Source organism: Protobothrops mucrosquamatus, unplaced genomic scaffold (genome assembly GCF_001527695.2).
Source record: "Protobothrops mucrosquamatus isolate PMUCROS unplaced genomic scaffold, P.Mucros_1.0 scaffold6584, whole genome shotgun sequence".
Lineage (NCBI taxonomy): Eukaryota > Metazoa > Chordata > Lepidosauria > Squamata > Viperidae > Protobothrops > Protobothrops mucrosquamatus.
Window position 1 is genome coordinate 1 of NW_015392407.1, and position 5,581 is coordinate 5,581.

The window sequence follows — 5,581 nt, forward strand, 5'->3', positions numbered from 1 at the left end:
TATCAATGGGGAGGGGGCCCCCTGAGTCCTCCAGCCCATGAAGGGTTCTGATTGGCTCTTTTTCTCCTTCCAGCAACTCCCATCCAGCCTCCTGCAGGTGAGTTTCTCCCCAAGTTATAGATCAGTGGTGGCGAACCTATGGCTCAGGTGCCAGAGGCGGCACTCAGAGCCCTCTCTGTGGGCATGCGCGCCGTCACCCAGTCCTAGGCCTCCAGCTGGGTTTTATAAAACCTTTTCGCTTTAGGCCTCTGCTGCCATGTGCAAAAAAAACCTTCTCGCAGGAAAAAAAAGATCTTGCAAAGTTGGAATTGATTGATTAAACTTTTTAGTCCCACCCAGTCTTCCGTTATCACTGTGGCCATGCCCATTCAATGGGCCACACCCAACCAATTGGCCACACCCAGCCAATGGGCCACACCCACCTGGCACTCGATGATGCATAAGTGGGTTTTGGGTTGCAGTTTGGGCACTCAGTCTCTTAAAGGGTTGCCATCACTGTTATAGATGTTTCTTTAACATTCGTTAATTGTTCCTTTTTTTAAAAAAAAAATGTGCCTGAACAAAACCTCCTTGGTTTGGATAACACAATTTTTTGAAATTTTGGTCAGCTTTTCATTACAGAGACCTGAAAATAGTGCAATCAAAAACAAACACCCACACAAACACTAAACTCTGGCCCAGGATGTTTCCAGGTTTTGGGAAATTGCAAAAGGGAAGGGAAGTCTCCTTGTGACATTTCACACAATTTCTGGCCAAGTGACACCTGGCGTTGCTTCCACCCCCCCATCCTGGCCCCATCTTCTTTGTCAATATGAAACATCTGGGGGGGAGGCGTCCTTTCTTGATTAACTCCCTAATTAAATCCATTAGAGAAAATTCCATCAGCCCCAGAAGATGAATCGCTGGTCCTTTGCATCCTTTTTCTCCATGAAAGGGGGGGGGATTCTCCCTCATTGTGTCCCTGCCTATCAACCACCCCCCTGCAGTGTGGGTCTTCCTGGGGCGGCTGTAAGAATAATATGTTATTTACACTGAAGGTTTATATTCTAATTTTCTTCCTCATCTCTTTTTCTTCAGCACTCATGAATTAATCCTGCCCTCCTTCCTGATTCCTGATGGGAAAGGATGGTTTTTTTTTTAGTAGCTGATGAATTTCTGTCTCTTTCTTGCAACCTCTGAAAAATGGAGGCTGAAGGTTTTAGGTTGGGGAGAGGAGGAGACTGGCAGCCTGGAGCTTCTCCTGCTGAGACCCCTCTGGCTTTCCTTTCAGGGCCTCCCTTACTTGGGAGGGAGGGATTGAGACCATCTAGACTGACCCCAGGGACTCCGGGCCTGCCTGTCACTCCAGACACCCAAATCTCTCCCTGCTTTGAACCCACAGCAGCTTCATCTCCATCACTCTTCCTCCGAATCCCTTCCCTTTGCAATAAAAGAATAAAATTTAGATGGTAAGAAAACCCAGGAATTCCTCCTTCCTTCCTCTTCCTCCTCCTCTTTCCTGCCCCTCAAGAGAGTCCCCCCTTCTCCCCTCCCCCCTCCCCGGATTGAGGCCTCTGCTCCCTCTTGATTAACCATCCCGCCTAGTTTAGGCCTGAAAGGAGTAGATTAGTGATCAGAAATGTCTAATGAGTCTAAAGGTGGATAGAAGAAGCCACCTGAAAGTCATAAATTCAGACAAATAAGAAAAACAGAGGTTCCTAGCTAACTGAAATCGCAAGTAGAGGAAACACAAAAACTGAGGATAAAGTTTAGAGCTTAAGGTAGCAAAGGTATAACGGCAAATAACTATAGAGATCATTATAATAATTGAGCTTTGTTTACAGAATATTAGATGGTGATAGATAGAATGTGCACAAAAGGGCTTCCTGGAACATGCGGAGGGGGACAGTGGTTTTAGGCGGTCTGGATAGTTTATACGGATGATTAGGGAAGGGGTGTTGTGTGCGATAGGGGAGGGGGGACTCTGCATTGGGGGTAGGATATAGAAATGTGTCAAACAGCTCTTGAAGGTTTGGCTGGACTCCTACCTGTGTTTCAGCTCACCCAAGCCTTTGCAAACGCTTCTTTTGAAATAAAACTTTGTTGCTGGAATTCCAAGTGAGTTTCTTTGTTTTGGGATCTTGAACCACATTCCAAACAGTCCCGAAGCTAGAACCGGTTCGGGAGGAGGGTGGGCAGATCCCAGGGAGAGGAAGGGGCAGGACGCCTCCCTCCTCCTCAATCTCTCCAAGCCCTGCCAGATGGAGGGGACCCCTGGAAGACCCCCCATTCCTGCTTCCCCTGGAGAGCCTCTTCCATGCCTGGGAAGCTGCTGGAGCTGGAGGTTCTCCTGGTTTCAGCAGGGATCTCTGGCCTCCTGAGTGGGTCACAGGATGGGGCCCCAAAAGCAGAGAAACCCATCAAAGGTTTACGAGGCCCATTGAGCGATTCCCGGAAAGCCCCTGGGCATGCGCAGAGAGACTCTTCCCTGCTCTTTGGATGCTCTGCTGTGGTGAGATCCTCCTTATCCTTCGGATAGTGACCTTGTTTGGGGCTGGGAGGGTCATGAGGGCCCCAAACCCCTCGGCCCCCTTCCAGCCTTAAGGCAGGATGAGAACGCCTGGTTTCAGCCCAGCCCATTCACTGCCCCCACAAAACCTGGTCTTCTAGTCCTTATCCATGGTGGAGGGTCCCTGAGGAGACCCCCGGCTTCAGGTCAGCCCCGGGGTCTCCCTCGGGTGCAGGAGGAAGGCCTGATCTGCCTCTTCCTCCTTTGACCAGATCCCCTTTGGCATCTCTTAATCCCTGAGGGGGGGAGGTGTATGAGGTTCCCTTCTGCAGGGCTCCCCAAATCCTGGGGCCTGGACCAGCATTGGGCCCCAGCATGGCCAGAAACCAGGCCACACAAACAAGCGAAGCCCCCTCAGCAGATTGCAGGCAGCACCCAAACCCAGGGCCCCCTCCTCTGGTGCATGGAAACATCTCTCCCCACGGAAAGGGTCCCTGGGGCCCCAAAGGTTGGAGGCCGCTGCCCTACCAGATTCCTAAGGGGCTCTAGAAAGGGGCTGGAGAGAGAGGAGGGTCCTTGGGTCTAAACCCCTACCCAGAGCAGCCTGAAAGGGCAGGAAGCCGAGGGATCCTGCAAGTGGAAAGCCACCCCCGGAAGTTAGAGGAATTGGGGGATCCCTAGAAAATGGGCTGGGAGTCGGGAAGGGGCCCCTCATCCTCTTCTGGTGGGGGGACAGAGGACCGAGGGGTTGCCACACCTGGAGACTCAGCCATGGGGCGGAGCGGGAGAGTTCCTGAGCTGCCCTGGGGAAGAATCGGGCTTGTTGCCTGCTGGATCAGGGCCAGTTCCTCGGTTCCGCTTCGGGGGAGCCCAGCGCTTCAGGCTGGGGGGGAGGAAGTGAAACTAGAGCGCCTATTCAGGGGACTTGTAGAAAAGAGTTGCTAGGTGTGGATAGGTGTGTTTGTGTGTGTATGTGTTTGTGTGTAGGGTTGGGACTGGCAGGGAGAACTCAGAGAAAATCACATCATTTGGGGGGGCATGAATTGAGCCCCGACGTTCTGGCCAAGTCAGGCGAGCGATGGATGCCCCTCCCCCCTTAGCCTGCCTGGATCTGGGGCAGACTTTGTGCGACTGGCTGTGTCCAGACACACAACTGGGGGGGTAGATTGGGACTCTGCCGCCTCCTTCAGTGGGGGGGGGACCCAGCTCTGGTCTGCCGAGGCTGGTGGTGAGTCAGAGGGGAGTTTGACCCCTTCGGCCCCCTCTGGACCCCCAAATGTTTTTTTTAAAAACCAAATCGGGAATTGCGGGTCTGTGTATCCGGCCTTTGCTTAACTAACCACAACCCGAACCTCCACGGAAGACTAAAAAATTTTTTTTATTGATGTAGTTAAAGATGACTATATAATTATTATTATTATTATTAATAATAATGATGATGATGATGATGTTTTGTTTTGGGATAGTTTGGGGGAGATTAAGACTTTAATGGTTAATGCTTTAATCCTGAAGATAAGGACTGCTGAAGTCTACAGAATTTCTGTTAAAATTCCGATTTATAGGTCTGTCCATCCATCCATCCTTTCATCCATCTGAAAATGATACTAAAAGAAGAAAATCTTATACAAGGAAGGAAATCTTAATCATAATGCCCATGGATATGGATATTTTTTCTCTTTTTTTGGCAAAATGTTTCCTTCAACTCCCATCCAGAAGAGCGGAGTTAATCTCAAAAGAGTCTTGGTCCTTAGGATGGAGTCCCAGGTCTGATTCCTCTCCCCACAAAATTCCCTTCCTGCCATGATCCTGGCAGTCAAAATGCTGCCTTCACTGGCAAAGAGCGAATGGCAGGAATTAAGAATTAAGAATTCTATCCTGTTCATAATGTAAATTTTTTTGTCAGATTGATTGAACGTAAATCCTTTTATGAGACTGAGTTTATAATCCAGTTTTTCTTTTCGCAATGCTCTCCTGGTCTGTCAGGGAGTTTGTTAATGTTTATTTCAAATTAAGGCAGAGATTTGGAAACATTGTGTGCACAACTGCATGTATGTGGAAACAATATTTCTGTTCAAAAAGGGTTTATACAGGGACATACAAAGGTTGGAGAGCGGTGTGGACAAAAACGGCTTCCCAACTATAATTGTTTGTGTGTGTTGGGAGGCTCCATCCCTGGAAGTCTTCAAGAGGAAAGTTGTGGTATAAGGACTCCTGTCTCGGGCAGGGGGTTGGATTAGATTAGAAGATCTCCACGGTCCCCTTTCGGCCTATGAGTCTCTGAGGTCTCCCCCTCCCTTCTCCCCATTCCCCCCCCAAGCCTTCCACCAGCCCAGCCCCTCCTGCATCTTGGGGGGGGGGGGGTAGGGGGAAGAAGGAAGCCCCGGACTGTCCATCAAAGGGGAAGCTGCCCCGGACGCTCCTGGCTCCGGGCTGAACCCCGACACGGCTCCACTCCTGCAGCCCTTCAGGGGGGCAGAATTGAGAGAAGCCAAGGGGGCCACTCTCTGTGGGGCCTGGACCCCCTGGAGGAGTAAGAGGAGAGGAGGAGGACCCCCTGCTGATCGGGAATGATCCCCAGCGGAGCCCCCTCCCTCCCTCCCTCCAGGGAAAGGACACAACTTCACACTTACGGAAATCTCTCTCCGGTGACCCCGCCTGCAGCATAGCGACCCCAGATGGGGGGGGAGGGGGGAATAGGACTCCCCACTCAGCAGTGGAGGTTTCGTCTCAGGGCCCTTAAACGTGGGTATCGGTTGCCTGAGGGGAACCGTTAGGGAGTTTCTGTGTGTTTGTTTGTGTGTGTACGTGTGTCCGCAGTTCCGCCCCCCCACATGGTCCAGACCTGTGGTGAGCTTCCTGCCCCCAAATTGAGCCGGGTGAGCCAGGAAGAGCCCTAAAACTATGGCTCCACTTTGCTCTAGGCTCCCTCTGGGAACTGAAAGGGCATCTAGTCCACCCCCTCAGACACACAGAGAAAAGGAGACTCTGATTGAGAATCATGAGGGGGCCGCAAAAGGAAGTCCGCATTCCCCTCCGGAGCTGGCAGGAAACGCCCCCCTAAAATTCAGTCCCCCCCATCCGGACTGAAGGTAT